This window comes from Rattus norvegicus, chromosome 7, assembly GCF_036323735.1.
Source record: "Rattus norvegicus strain BN/NHsdMcwi chromosome 7, GRCr8, whole genome shotgun sequence".
Classification (NCBI taxonomy): domain Eukaryota; kingdom Metazoa; phylum Chordata; class Mammalia; order Rodentia; family Muridae; genus Rattus; species Rattus norvegicus.
In genome coordinates this window covers 62,963,121-62,979,615 of record NC_086025.1, presented here as the reverse complement: position 1 = coordinate 62,979,615, position 16,495 = coordinate 62,963,121, and the positions used below count along the sequence as shown (strand labels likewise).

The 16,495-nt window shown below is 39.5% G+C and overlaps 1 protein-coding gene and 1 long non-coding RNA gene across 18 annotated transcripts in view; one reads left to right on the top strand and one right to left on the bottom strand.

Moving 5' to 3' along the window:
• Positions 1-16,495, top strand: part of Slc16a7 (solute carrier family 16 member 7) — a 167,929-nt gene that overhangs the window by 117,380 nt on the left and 34,054 nt on the right. The window lies entirely within an intron of this gene.
• LOC102552186 (uncharacterized) overlaps positions 1,634-16,495 on the bottom strand; it is a 116,651-nt gene continuing 101,789 nt past the window's right edge. The window contains exons 5-6 of the long non-coding RNA XR_005487016.2: positions 8,811-8,922; positions 1,634-5,433 (exon numbers count right to left, since the gene is read on the bottom strand). This is a non-coding gene — a long non-coding RNA (uncharacterized LOC102552186). The remainder of the gene's footprint in view (positions 5,434-8,810; positions 8,923-16,495) is intronic.

Genomic DNA, 16,495 nt, shown 5'->3' with positions numbered 1-16,495 from the left:
GGTTCTGACAGATTCAACCGTACTTCAATGGTAACCATGCTCCCTCGGTGTATAACTGCTTTTTCTTTATCTGAGTTCAAGCCTGACTTTCTGAGTGTAGAGATAATAAACAGAATATCAAAGGCTCAGTTAGAGCCAGAAATACACCTAAACTTTCTTAAAGATAACTGACACTGTAGATTTGCTAATTTATATCATTCACAAGTCCTCTCTTTGGGTAGCTAGACCTGATTCACATATGTTAAGAGGAAGGATTGAAGGAGCTGAAGGAGTTTGCAATCCCATAGGAAGAACAATAACAATATCAACCAAGCAGATCCCCCAGAGCTCCCAGGGACTAAACCACCAATCAAAGAGTACACATGGCTCCAGCAGCATATGTAGCAGAGGATGGCCTTGTCAGACATCAATGGGAGGAGAGGCTCTTGGTCCTGAGAAGGCTTGAAGCCCCAGTGTAGGGGAATGCCAGGACGGGAAGAAGGGAGGGAGTGGGTAGGTGGGTGGGAGAACACCCTCATAGAAGCACAGAGAGGGGGAATGGCATAGGGGGTTTGCAGAGGGGAAAACAGGAAAGGGAATAACATCTGAAATGTAAATAAGGAAAATATCCAATAAGACAAAAAAACTAAAAAAAAATACAATTTCAATAATGAAAACAGAATAGTTCATGTTTCATGTTCATAATCTTAAAACATTTTTCAAATCTTCAAATACTGCCCTAATTGTATACAATCCTGAATCAGCCTCTAGTTTTTTTTAAAATGCAGCTTGAAGCTTCCATTTCGGTGACAAGAGCTATAAAGGACAATACATTTCCCGTGTAACTAAATCATCTTCAAAAGAATTTAAAGCATGGTACAGAAAATGAAGGCAAAATTGTTTTTCACGGCTCATGAATATAATCTGAACACCCCCCTTGTGCTTTGTGATTCAGTATGGAAACAACGGATGGTATAAATAGCACACACTACTGGTCTCCTAAGGAGTCAGTTTGATTTGAGGCATATTTAACTTATACCTCAGAGCATAGTTTTTATGTCAGGAGATAATGTTTTTGCTACTAGGAAACCTCAACCCTATTCTTATCGCAAGTCTGAGATGCTGTATCTCTTCTGAAGTCGGTGTATTTCATTGAATCATTTTAATGGTCTCTGGCTGCAGAATATCAATATCGCTCTGGAGATGGAAGGTGGTTCTGGTAATGCCTGACGCCTCAGCATCGTTTGCAGCACAAATGACGGGGAGCCTGCGGCTTAATGGCCACTAATTTATTTTGAATGCGTGATGCATCCTCTCCATCAGTGGTGAGCTGGTTTACTTGGGCTTGCGAGGAGTCAGAATTCTTTTTGTGGAGAGTCTTGTTCTTTAACATCTGATGGAAAAATATACCCATTTCAAGAGGAAATAAAAAACAAATCAAAACTGGGAAGAAACCTGCAATCCTGTACTCATGTGGGAGTAGCTTATACATTTTATACATTTACCAGTTCTCTGCACCAGTTCTCATGCTTGCCTTATCATGGGTAACTACGGCAGTGTTCCTAAAAACAAACAACCTTCACTGATTTTGCCTTTATATTAAGCATGAAGTTCCCACCGCTTTTGGAACAGTTGTTGTTGTTGTTGTTGTTTGTTTGTTTTGTTTTTTGTTTGTTTGTTTGAGGCTTAGGTTTTCAGGTTGTTTGTTTGGTTTTGCCTTTTTGAGATAGGATTTCTCTGTGTAGCCCCCTGGCTATTCTCAAACTTTAAGATCCTCCTGCCTCTGCCTCCTAGGTGCTTGGATTAAAGGCATGTGCCACCACCTTATTTCGAGAAGAGTTTCATAATCGATACCTATCATATTTCTCTCCAGAAAGGATGCATGTTGCATTTTATACATTAGATATCACTATATGTCTGTCTCAGTACATAACAATACTATATAAATTGACAGTACTTTGCCCATTGCTTAATTGCATTGTCGAGGAAGGCAAATTTGAGGAAGGTTATTGGAGTTCCCAGAAGTTATCTTTGCTCAGTGATCCAGTAATGCAATCTAAAAAACCTCCTTCCTCTGGTAACGTCCTTAAATAATTTCAATTGGAACCAGCCTCTTTGGCATATGATTATTAACAATGTCGATGTGGTGTCCCTCCATTGCTATGGACCGTGTTGACGTCTGTTGCTATGGCTGAGATATAAGAAGGGCCTGGGATCCAAGTCAATGTGTGTGTGGAACAGACTTTCCCGGTTTTGTTTCCAAGATGACTTGAGATCTTGAGATAGCCATACCCTGAGCTGGCTCCTGGCACTCTTCATTATCCTTGAAGCTGAGTTCCCACCCTGAAGGCCCAGCAGGGTTAGTGCATGCTTCCTAGGATTGTTTGAGGACCACATACTTATGTCGCTTTCCCCCCAGTGTTTCCATAATATGCCTTGTCTTCTGTAGGCCAGTGTTCTCTATCAGCGTGCACAGCAAAAAGAGCTACTGGCTTGCAGAGACTGATGATGCTTTGCCACTGACCCATGTGAGAGTGGCCACCATCCTCAAAATTCATCTTATTATTTGTGCATTTATATAAGAATTGTATGGAGAAAGTTTCAGAGGCTGCAACCATATTCCAAGAGCTATAGGCAGCTAAGGAAAACTGGAAAGGGGAGAAGTGGCACACTGATTGTGTGTTCAGTGCCAACAAAGGTCAGCCCTGAAGACGTGTGTGTGTGTGTGTGTGATATATATATATATATATATATATATATATATATATATATTTATGCAGTAACAGTGAAGAAAAAAAAGAGACCATGCATCTGGAAGGAGGGTTGGGAGAGAGAAAAGAGAGTGGGGAAATATAATTGTATATAACTTCAAAACAATAAAACAGACTAAGTGTTTCTTAAAACAGAATATCATGTTACATTCTCGCAGGGCCCCCATGCTGTTTTTCTTTCTTTTTTTTTTTTTTTACAGAGCCAAGCACATTTGTGGGTTTATTTCAGGCAGCACATGAACTACGAAAGGTGTCCCAATTCCCCAAGCAAGAATGTTTCCGAATAGTTCCCCACATTCAGGTTCCTGGACACTCATTAGGCTTTCTGTGCTTGTAATGCCTCTCCCCTTCTCCTGATAAACTTGTGTTTAAAGACCCAACTCAAATCAAACCACACGTCTGAATCCTTCCACCATACATTTCTCCCCACCCCCACTGCTCATGCTTCTATTAAGACGCTATTTACAGTTCCCTGCTCATCCCCTCCACGACTATAATTAATACTAATTTATATTTCTTGAGCACTTTCTATGCTTCAGGACCTCTGTAGACATTTATGTTGTTTTGACTCTCAGCTGCATAAGGTATTGTTTTCCCTACTTTTCAGATAACAGACTGAGTGTGCTTTAAGAACCCGGCAATGTGGGGTTTGGGATTTAGCTCAGTGGTAGAGCGCTTGCCTAGCAAGCGCAAGGCCCTGGGTTCAGTCCCCAGCTCCGGAAAAAAAAAAAAGAAAAAAGAAAAAAAAAAAAAGAACCCGGCAATGCTAACAGAGCTAGGACATCAGAAATCGGGTAATTGCGGGACTAGTGCCCATTTGCTTTTTGTCAGTGCTGGAGATTGAACTTGGTCTTCTGAAGGATTGGCCTGGCCTCTGACAATGAGCTCTGACTTCATTCCTACAACTCTGTTCTCTCTTTTTGAGACAGGATCTCACTATAAACCTCAGAATTGCCTGGACTCATTATGCCTTGAAACTGAGATCCTCCTACCTCAGCCTCCCTACAACTAGAACTATAAGCCTATACCCGACTCCATTCTTTTTTTTCCCCCTTGAGATCTCATGTAGCCCAGGCTGGCCAGGAACTATATAGCTGAGGACAGCCTTGAACTAATAATCCTCCTACCTCCACTTCCAAAGCCTTATGTCACCTCATCCTACTTCAGTCTACTCTTAATGTACTGGAGCCATATATTTTTGGAGACCACAAATGCTGTTTATCAATCTGTCCTCTCCTAGCCTGGAACGGTGGCTGACATATGGCTTGAGAGTGTTTTAAAGATAAACACAACTTTCACACCACATGCCTGGGTCTAAGACTAGGTACAGCCAGTACTCCTTTATCCCAGACACTCCCTCCCACCTAAAAGTCACACACTCTGGGGGAAGGAGAGAGGAACTCTGAACACCTTTCATTTTTTTCACGGGACTCCAGAGTGCCGAAAGTGGGACCAGTTTACAAAAACTTAACTTTGACTGAAACTGAACTGGCAGCTCAGACTGACGAGGGCCTGTGAATCCTTAGGTGGTTTGAAAAGAGCAGCCACTCAAAAAATCCTCAGGAACAAGGAGTCAAGATTACTCCAGACCCTATCCTTTCACAGAGGCCCAGGCAACAGAGCATGAGCAGTAAGGGAAGGAAATAGCCCTACACTGTTAGCTTCAGCAGGCTGAGTTCTCCTAATTTTTTAGGGGCTTTGACTCAGGCCAAACCAGAATTCCTGGCTTAAAGGATTAAAAAGAATCTCAGGACTAACCACACTGAAGAGCTGGAGATTTTACTAAAGATATCTTTAACATAGGTAACTCTAGGCATAGAAGACGCTTAGGAAAACAAAAACAATACATACCAGCGTGTCAATACGGACTCCTCGAGAGCTGCCATGTTAGCTAGATACCTCTTTAGTGGTTAAGTTACATCGCAAAAGGTTGCTAAGAACCACTCCACTCCTCTCATTGTTAAGTGAATGTATAAGGTGGTTTGTAGGTTGGAATTACAATGAGATAAAGTAAAACCAGGCGCCACAAAGGTTGCACAAAGGGTTTAGTACATGTCCTTTACCTGTAAACTGGGTTTCTGGTGAGATTCCTAAAGAAACAATAGTTTATGGCCTTAAACAACTATTAAGTGGGCTGGAATTCTGGCCCGCTGGCGAGGATTTCCTCTGCCTACAGCCTAAATGTAAAGAGACAAAACCGGACCAGAGCTAGAACCTGGGGGTCAAAACTGCTCTGAGAACTTCGGTCCACCAACCGGCCACCATTCGGATCCGCGCTCCCTCGAGGCTCCTGCAATGGCGATAGAGAACAAAATCTCGGCCCTGGCCCTGCTTCAAGTCCTTGTAGCTCTCCCCATGCTGTTTTTCTTATCCCAGAGACACTGGATTAATGTACCCACAGCAACACAAGAGCAGCTATCTGGCCTAATTTTGAACACCACACTAAGAAAAGACCAGCTCCCGAAAGGCCACACACGGAAGACTACATATTATAACTATCAGCTGTTCGAGGACTTCAGTTGACCAGGAACGTGTCACTAGGGTGTGAAGTCCCACACAGGCCTTCTTCAGTCTTTGTCTTGGCTTCGTAGGCAAATCTTGAAGGATTGCTCATGCAGGTCGAAACAGTTCTTGACTGTGTGTAGTGTCCTCGTCAAATAAACAGTCTGGGGAAAGTCAATTACTGCAATGACACAGAAAGAAAGGATCATGGAAATTTGAAGTTTTGTTTTGTTTTTAAGGGGAGAGAGGGTATTTTTGTTTGCGAACCACACAGGGTACCAGAGCAGCTAGGAGACAAGGGCGCTCATGGAGACAGTAGATCATAAAATTTGATTACTGACTTTTATTCTAGCCAAGACTTTAAGAGATTAGGTATCAACATCAGAGGGCGAAACTGGTTCTGATAGTGGATGGAGCCTTGTGGAACTGCCAGTAGAACAAAGAGTGCATTCAAACTGGACTGTTATCACAGTTGTAAAGGGAGGTGAGCCAACAGGAGGAAGCCCTGCCCTTTGAAAGCAAACGTGGAACTAAATTATCATTCAGGCATTGTCACCCTCTTGGCTGCTGTAATACATCTAGGCAAAGACAGCTGATTCATCTACCTCTATTTCTCAAAGGCAGACGAAGATGGTACCAGTCAAAATGCCCATCTTCCTTCTAATTAACATGGCATGGATCGTGTGGATCTTAAAGAAAGAAATCCTTCCATTCATTTCCTCATTAACAGCTTCCTTCCTCATACCTTCACGTGCCCTTGCAGTACTTTAAAGGTAGATGACATGCTCATTTCCTACACAGTTCTTATTGGAGGTATTTAAAATCCATTTACCAACTCCAAACTCTGGCATAGGCCAGGCCTCTTGGTCTTAAACTGTAGATAGTTCTGGCAATCAGCCCTCTCTTTGCCGGGATTCCAGCTTTTTCCTTGGCACTCGTTCTGGACTTTTATCTTATTGAGGACAGCTGGTAGTCTTAGCACCACACCCTGTAGCCTTAGAGGAAGGAAGTTACTGATGACTGGCCATGGGCAAAAGGCCATTGCACACAGAGCTTCAGCTCTAAGAGCTGTGACCCGTAAGTGCAAAAGAATCAGTTGAAAACTTCAAAAGCTGTTTAGCGACATCTGTATCTAGGGCAGCTGCCAAGATTCTCCCACACAGGGTGGAAGGCATTGGAACACCTTGAAAATCTCTTGTGTTTGCAAGAGTGTTGTGAGGAAGCAAACACTTGTCAGAGCGAGGCTGGACCTTCTCCTTCTTAGCACTCTACTCTAGGTGAGTCTTAGGGATAATAGCCTTCCCATGATTTCTTATAAATACTTATTAAAAATCGGGCCAAAGGGGACGGAATGGAGAACTCAGTGGTTAAGAGCAAAGGATGCTCTTCTGGCATGGTTCCCACAGGCCGGCTCACAGATGCTCAGTTACAGGGATCCAGTGCCCTCTTCTGGCTTCTCCTGGCAACAGACATGCATGCACGTTAATGCATAGACGTATACATACAGGTAAAACAATCTTACACAGAAAGTAATGAACTAAATTTATATTTTAATCTGGCAGAAGCAAGTCTGGTGATAGGGTGAAACACTCCATTCCTACAGAAGAAAGAGTAGGGTATGCTTGCTACAGGGCCATATGCTCTTGCAGCCACACTCAAGAAGCAAAAAGGCATTGACTTGAACCCTCAGGGGCTCCTGAGGCCAGCCAGGAGCCGCGAGTGATAACTCCACACTATTGATTTGTTGGTTTACAGTTAAGTTTGGGATGCGGAGGGAAGAAGAGCCGCAGTGTTCAGATTGCTGCCGGCCAAATTGCTGCTTCACAAGCCAAATGCCCACATAGAGAGAGGGAGCAAGAAACCGCTGTGGAAATGAAGGACTCAACAGAGATTTATCATAAAGAAATCGGAATTAAGTCACGGAAAATATGCTAAAGATATTCGATGAGACGCTAGGGAGATACTTAAAACAATCAAGCAGTTACAGAATTTATCATGATCTTAGAAAATGAAAAAGAGAAGAGGAGGGGGAAAAGAAAGAAGGAGCAAATATTGCCATAGGAAGCCACGAGTATTGTTTCTCAGTATGAGAGTCTCTTGAGATCATTTAGGCCGCACTAAATATGAGAATGAATAGTCCTCATGCTGTGTCTTCAGCAATGTCCTTCTCCCTTTCTCCCAGCGTGCCTTGCATATCTGCATAACCGTACGACATGAATTACCTTCTTAATTTCCCAGGTTAAGGTTTATTTGGTGAGTAGAGTAAGAGGATGTGGATGTTCCCATAAGATGCCTTCCCATAAGAGAAGTCGTGGGTATTTATATATTGTGTAAATAGGTGGGTGACTTGGTGCACAGAAATTGTCATATCTGTGTGCAGTAGGAGGGATACCTAAGATTTCAGAGGAATAATCCCTGTGGTAACTAGTTATTAAAGGGTCTCACGATGTCTATTTACTAGTAACTAGCAACATTGAAATAGTAAGAGGAAATTGGGGTGTTCAAGCTAAAACAACGACATTTTTAAATTACTGAAGAATCAGAGCAAAAGCATAATTATGTATTATTTACCTATGATGTGAAGTAGTGTGCTCCGGACACTTCAGAAAATGTTATATTAGTATACCATGCCATTTGCCACCCATGTTTCTTTATGCTGCTTTATACCTTGCTTTTTATTATGTGTGCTTATTATTTAAAACAACTCTTAAAATTTAAATGGTTTGATCATCCTATTTCCTTCCCCAAGTCATCCCACACCTTGTCCCTCGTCCTACTCACCATACTTTAAGTTCTTTATCAGAGAATAAGAATACAATAACAGCACCCCAAAAAACAAGAAAGCAAAAGTCACCCACCCCCCAAAAAACTGCAACTGAGTAAATGGGTATACGAAAGAAAGAGTAAGAAGGGACTAGGAAGTTTCGTCCATCCTGTATCTTTAACACCTAAGTGTATGGATAAAACTCAGGAGGGCGTAAGTATTTCCAAGATGTGTTAATAAACAGTGCTCACTAGGATCGTAGCTATGAACATGCATGGAGATCAGAGGCCTGTGATAAAATGGCCCATGTCTCATTTTAGCATATTTTATCTTTATTCCAAAGCTGTTCTTTGATTAGGTCCTTTACCAAAGAAAAGCAGGGTCATCATTTTCTAGAGATCACCTTGTGATCAATTTATGTCCAATAAAAGATGGGATATAGAGCAAGTAAGGAAAGGCCAACCACGGTGAAAAGTGCCACTTGTCTGAGAAATGTTTAGGACCCAGAGTTGACATATCCGCTGATTCACCTGGCACAAAATATAGAACATGAGAACTGACCAAGGATGATGCCTAGTTTGGGGCTTGGTTGAAAGAACAGTAATGTCACCCAGTGAAGGTAGGTGTGTAGGGGTAGGAGCTAGAATGAAACTGAATTTGAATCTCCAATTACTCCGGTGGCCTCCATGATGTTCAAAGCTGAGGATGTGAAGAGGGGTGGTTCTGTACTGCATAGATGCTCTAACATGGTGATGTCTAAAGAAAGCTCAGAGGGAGAGATAAAGATGCTTCACCTCTAACAGCATCTGTAGCGGTGCCCCGGTTAGCTGGGTGTGGTGGCTCTTGTCTGTAACTCCAACATTCCAGAGGCTGAGAAATGAAGATTGCCTTGAGTTTAAGGCGAGCCTGAAAAAAATAGACAGCAATCAAAAGTAGGCATCCTAGTTCAATCTGTGTTAGCATTCCACACCAGCTCTGTCTGAACTAAACTTATCAGAAAATTGTTGCATTTTTCCTTCAAAGAATATTGACAATGTATACACATAGCAAATAATTAGATTTCTTATGAAAGACTAGGTCCTCGCAGTCTCATTTTCCCCCCAAGGCAGGAAAACACTACTGAGTATAATTCCTCTTTAAAATAAGTATAGTTTTCTGCCAGGAAGTTCACAGATGAATATATGAATGTGTACATATGATGTTGTAACAGTATAAAAGAAGGGCTCTAAAATGCTCTCTGTTTAAACAGAAAACACACCAATGCTCCACTGAACTGTAATAAAGTGAACAAACTCTACATTTGAACAAATCAGTAATTTAAAACCTATAGAAATATAATTTCTTTTAAATTATCATTTAATGCAATAATACTGGAACAGGTTTCAAATCTGTGATCTAACCCCATTCTTGTTGGCTACACGGAGGAGAAAAATCCAAAATAAGAAGGGAGCAGAGCTTAGGCCTCTGAAAGGAGGGGGACACAGTGCTTGGCTTATCTAAGTCACAGTATGACAGTCTTGAAATATCTGAATTAATAAACTTACTGCTTAGTTTACACATGCACCTCACTATTCATAGCAGGTCATATAAAATCTAATTGACTTTGGTGCTACTGTTAGTAATCTACGTTATAACAGCTACAGAAAAGAATAACTCACCTTAAACCCTTAGTAAGATTGAAAGAGCCAATCTCACGTAGGACACCCTTACTACACAGTAAAAGGAAGTTTTCAATAAGGGCCTCGGAAAACAGGAGGGAGGAAAATTTGTAGTTAAGAGTTGCATTTTTCTGAAGAGTAACATTTCTTGTGGTTGGTATTCTCATGTAGTGCCTACTTTACAAAGAAGATTGGAACTGTCTGCTTCAGTTTTATGACTGTTTCAATAAAGCCAACACCAGGCAATACTCTGCAAGAACAAAATCTTCACTGCAAATAGTGGTTACAGAGTATCAGTTCATTCACCGCAATCTATAGCTAATGGCATATAATAATATCTATTAGGGGAATAAAGCTAGGAGAGGGGAGGAATAGGGACATTTCACTGACAATGAGATTAATGACTAATGACTCTGCTTACAGTCTGTGATGTAGATCTTAAAACCAGCAGCCACTGTCTATTCCTGAGTACCATCTCTAGATATCACAGAATGTAACACTTAGCCTAACTGTGATAAGTATCCAGCCTCTTTGCTGGGCATACCCATGTCTCTGTGCCTCTCTATTTTAAGATATGTCTGTAATTCACACTTAGCTGATTGTTTGACATCTTTTCTGAAAAAGAAAATAGAAACCTCTTCATTTATCAGATTGCTGTAAGATAGTATTTAGTCTTCCTTGTCATTTTCTAGCCTTGCTGCCATTTATAACCACAAAACTGTCAGCCTATATATTATATGACAGGGAGTTATTTGAGGGTCCCTCCGACTTCACCATTGCACTTCTAGACAGTTTCATTTTGTGTATTTAAACAGTGATGTTTGCACACTCTGAAACCAGATAATGTACTGTCTGTAAATTGTTAACTGAGGATATTTTAATGTGACTGTAACACTAAGTAGAGTGAAACTTATCCTTTCCCAGAATCATAGAAGTAAGCAAGCATCCGACAGTATATTATTATGAACTGTGGAGAAATATCTTGGGAATTATTAATAAGTCATCTACATATCTACTTCTGTATCTACCTGCCTGTCCAGATAATCACACTAGATTATCAGAGCAAGTCATCAATTCAGTATTTTTATTTCACTGTTCACAAGATGAAATTTGCATCACCTTCACCAGACATGTACAGAAATGTGCGTGCACACACACGCGCGCGCACACACACACACACTCACACACACAAACACACACAAACACACACATATTAGATTGACTATAGTACCTTCATTGTCATAATTAAATATCAAACAACAATGCAAGAGGATTATTTCATTAAATATTAAGCTGAGGAGGCTTTGAAGAACTAGTCTAATACTTTAGATATTTCATCCATGTTGAACCATTCATGTATCTTGAAAATATGACATGGAACTGAAAGGTTTTCTGCAAATGGTGCTTGCTGACTGGACATTTGGAATGTTTTTCACTGGGAAAGCCTTCAGGATAATGCAGCAAAATGGAATGGTGCATTTTGTTGAATTGCTAAATATGTGGTTATAATATTCGGGGAGTTTAGTTTGGATTTTTGAGAATTACAAACCTGTGTCCTTTCAGGGTCCAGCATGAATTCGTGACCCTTGTGATGTTTAGGAGTTTTGGAATATTATGCCTGGGCCATGTATGTGCATCATTATTGTGTTTGTATGTTGTGAAATCTGACTTACAGTGTTGTTCCTTCTAGAGCCTGACTTATACCAACCACAAAAAAAGTACTTCACTGTCACCTCTTGGTAGCGTTTGAAGCATTTGCTGAATGAATTCTTTCGTTACTTTTACCTTTGGGCTAATAAAAATAAGCATTTTATTTGATCTTTGTCTTCAGTTATCATAACAACAAACCTTAGTACAGTTGACTTCACACTGTTCCTTGCTTTCTTAAAAGCATCTCTCTCCATCCTCTCTTCCCCCAATGGTCCCTGAGCCATAGCTGCTGGGGTTGAACTACACCCAAGTCTATGAAATTAATATTATACAGGGTACAGGAATACATACAGACATGTACATAACATATACATACATATATATATATCAGCATATACATATATCTGTATGTATATGTATCTGTATGTATATACAGATATATGTCCAGCATTTAAAAAGAGACCATGAATTTTAAAAAGCAAGGCAGTATAACACTGGAAGGCTTGGACTGAGGCAAAGACAGGCTGATAGACTGTAATTATATTTAAAAATAATAAAAATAAAAAAGCGATTTTAAAAAGCAAATGTAGAGCCAGTGTGTGTAACCACGAATTTCTGTCATCCATCATGCAACATTGACTAGTAACTATTTCTGTGAAAACATAAGAAACGGAAGCAAATGCCTGCACCCTGGCAGAGTTCTGTGGGAATCACAACACCAAGATTGCCAAAGAGACCCATGAAGGGCTTCACAATTTTGCCAAATGTTTGCCTGTGACATTTTCTTGGCATCAAGACTCTGAAAATAAATTCACAGGTGACCGGGGTTAGCCTTCCTATTTATTTAATGAAAACAAAACATTTTCATTTTGTAGGAGGACAAAGTAACATTCGCACGTGGGATGTAGTCTAGCTGATTATGTTTCTTACGTGAAGAGACATCTGCCCTTCTCGGACTGGCACCACGATACAAACATGTAGGTAGGGTACACAGTACACTTAAACCCCAGTGAGGTGTCCTGTAGTGTAATTTGGTTAAATTTGGTTACCCTGTAGTGTAATTCAGGGTAAACAAACAGGATCTTTTTTTTTTTTCTGTGACTGTCTTTGTATCCTGAGCTGAAGTTTTGCTGACCTTAACCTGATACTTCATACATACTTCTACTTCTCTACATTTTCTTCAGAGTCAGGGGTGAGAATCAACACCGGCACTCTTACCTTCTGTACCAGTGTTCGATGCCCTGTGTCCCCAGCCTCTGATGTAGTTCACAAGTCTCTCGGTCATATTACACCCAGGAGGCTATTGGTGTGGATGGAGCCCTTCTTCATAGGTGGGCAATGGGTGGGGAACCTTCAGGAGGAGCATTCTCATCTAATTGCTTTGGTCTGGCTTGATCATGTGAACAGAATGCCTTAAGATAATTCTAACGCGTAATCCTTTTACCGTACTGCATTGTTATCACCCATTGTGAACTGAATGAAATTTATTACAGATTATTTTGAAGTCCCTCATGTTTGTAAAGCTATGTCCCAACTTATGTGTCATTTTAACCACACAGATAGAATTAGCCACTGATAACTGCAAAACTACAGGTACCTTTACAACCAAGTTTCCAAGCACTAAAACTTGATGAACAATTCTACATAAAACCCCTTTTCTCATTACATATTTTCACACAAAAATAGGACTAGCAACTTTTTTTCTAAAATAGAGTTTAATTTCAAAATTATTGGGTGCACATTGATTTAAAAATAATGAATAGTCATGGAAAATGAGTAATAAATTTTCATTTATCCTTCTCTGTGTTTGTTTTTTTTTCCACCTTTGGTTTTTTTTTTGTTTTTGTTTTTTTTTTTTTGTTTTTTGTTTTTAGTTCATTTCTCTTCAGAAACATTTCATCTATAGCTTACTATTGAAAATAGTGTAGGCTACTAAGCCCCACATCCTGTCTCCCAAGTAGAGTTCTATAAAGATATTACAGGGGATTTGAACAAATGAAGGTAGCATAGAATTATAGACATTGACCACTAAGGTGAGTAGGTCTTTTTTGTTTTTCTGTAGCTCTAGGCTAGTATTGATTATCAGTAGGCAGGCAGATAGAAGCTTTCCTTTTGTATTATTCTCATATAGTTGCTAAATAATTATTTAATTGACATTTTGAAGGAGATAGAAGATATTGCACTTTAACTGTAGAATCAGTCAAATCTTTACTTACCAACAGTTAAATTACGGTAGAGTACAAAAATTACTTGTAATGTTCTGCCAACTCTTTCCATCCATATTCTTTCTGTTTGTGAAGATACAGAATTGTAACCTGTCCATTTCATGAAAGCACTATTTCCAGTCACTAAAGGTTTTCATCTCTGAGCCTGCCAAAGGCATTTACTACAACTTTCAGATGTTCGTTTAGATGCGATCAGATTTAAATTGGTGTTACCCATAGGAGAGGGGAGGTGGAGCCGGAGAGATGGTTCTACAGTTAGGGGTTCTACTGCTCGAGCAGAGGACCTGGGTTCAGTTTCCAACACTCATGTTGTTCACAAGTACCTGACACCCATGGTTATTTGATTCCCTTTTCTGGTGTCTGCAGGTACCAGGTATGCACGCACATGGTGTATGTGTGTATATGCAGGGAAGCATCCTTTTACACGAAATAAAAATCATAGTTTTAATAATAGAGTAACTAGCATGCACACTTCTATTATTTTTGTATTTAGTAATACAAGTATGCATATACTTGTATTATTAAAATAGAAATATTTTAATATTTGTAGGAATATTTTTCCTACAAAATTTCTTTTGATAACCTCAGCCTACATGGCTGTATTTGGAATAAGGTTTCTAAGGAAGCAATCAGGGCTAGAAGAGTCTGTGCATTTGGAGTTCTAATGAATGAGTATTTTTTATCAGACACCAGTGAGCTCTCTGTTTCTTGACTTATATATGCAAACACAGTTTTTCAACATGCTTGAAAACGGCCTCTCCCAACTCAGTTGTCAAAAATGGGAAGCCACTAGCAACCTCTTCAGCTAAAATCAGCTTTATTTCAGTTAGATAATATCCGAGCTGAATTAAATTCAAATCAATATTTTAAAATCAACTAAGAATTATTTGTAGAGGAGAAACTGAAAAAAAAACCATGTAACTATCTCACAAAAGCTGACTCATTAAAATATTGATTCAATGTATATACATTTGTAAAAAAGATTAAAGCATGGACCCATATACTGTTTAATACTTTTTTGAACTAATGGTAGGTAATTATAACTTAGCAAATCATGACATGAAGTAAGCAATACTATTAAGTAGGTGAGGATAGTTTAAACAGGCATATTTTAATAGATTTATTATTATTATCTTCAAATTTAATGAAAGATAAAGGTGTGTACTCTTAAGATATAACATTAAGAATATTACTTTTTCTTAAATTTTAAACCCTGTGGATGCTAGACCAAGTGTAATAAGACACAAACAGAAAAAATATTTATTATATTTATTAAATATCACATGCACATATACATAATTTTAATAATTCAAATTAATAGTACTAGGTCATAAGAAGAATGGTTTCTAATGGTATGTAGGTCAGTGAGGTAAATTGAGGATGAAGCTCAGAGCACCCTAAGTGGCCATTACATGCGATGAGTGAGTTCGAGAGATCTATATCACCAACAAGGGTGAGTAACAGTATGTTGCACTCTTGACGTTCCCTAAGCAGACCCACAGACCAAGAAAAGAAACATACCATTGTGTAGAACATTAGCATTGCTTACACGGATAGAAGTTGTGAGATCAGACTAGACAGGTAAGTTCCTAGAAAGCATCATGGTGGTGTCATCTAAAACTAGATATGAAGCATAGGTGTGAAGAACTCATCATGCTTTAAAATGGAAAGAAAACAACATTTCATCCAAAGTCATGGAGTACCCCATGTATAACATACCTGTGAGGGAAAACTCCCATAAGTGTAGACATATTTCAGCATCCCTTGGAAATAGACATACTGTTTATTAGATATATGAATGTTTGAACTACAAATTATACTTTCTTGATTGGCTAATGGAATGAATAGATAGATAGATATATAGATAGATAGATAGATAGATAGATAGATAGATAGATAGATAGATAATGTATATATGTGTTCCATATCAAAGTTTGGTAGAGAGCAAATTATTGCAGCACTCAATCTAATAATGCCGAACTTCAGAAGTACTGCCATCTAGCTGTTGAGCATACTGATATAATCCTTTTAAACTACCACTTCCAATTTTAGAAAAAGGAGCTTTGTAAATATTAATTGCTTTTATTGTAAGGTGGTATGGATAGTATTTGTGTAATGATTGTTAGGAATGGGATTTCTTTTATCATTTAGGATCTTTTAGTCTGCAAGCAAGAAGTAATCAAAAAAGTCCATTGATTAAAAACGTAAGAAAATCGTGTGTGAGTGTGTGTGTATGTATGTGTGTGTGTGTGTGTGTATGTGCGCGTGTGCGCACATGCGCACACATGCATGTGCATGTCAGGAGCTGCTGTCTAGGTTGACCTTCCTCCAATCAACCTTGTCAGTATCTACCTCATCTTTAAGCTATTTGACAATGTAACACTATGGTGTCAATGGCATCTACAGCCATCACCCAGGTGTGGAAACATCCAGAGGCATGTATTCTGAACTTGGAAATAATTTCTGAGAATCTTCCCAGACAACTCGTCCCTGTATGAGTTGCCCTCAGAATGTTCACATTTAGGAAAATGTCTGATCATGGCATTAAGCTACCCAGGCAACAAAGAGCTTTTGTGACTCGTCTGCACATGTATCCTAGACACCCACAGATGGTGAGTAAGAAATAAGATCAGGGATCGGTTAAGAAAGGGGTGTGTCTCTGGCTGGCTACTAGCATTTTCTGCAACACAGACCTATTTTTAATAAATAGGTCTAAAAATGAGCCCAATGAATCATAAATTAATACATAAATACGTCAAGTGTAATATCTTATGAACTGTGCATCATTCCTGTAAAATTCAGCTATCCCTCTCAGAAAGGGTCGTTTCACAGGAGGGACAGCAGAGCGCCAGAGCGATCTTCCAAAGCCATTACTTTGACTCTCCAATCTCCTTTTGTATAGCATGGAAATTGGGTAGAATCTCCAAAGCCTGGGAAGACTGTAAG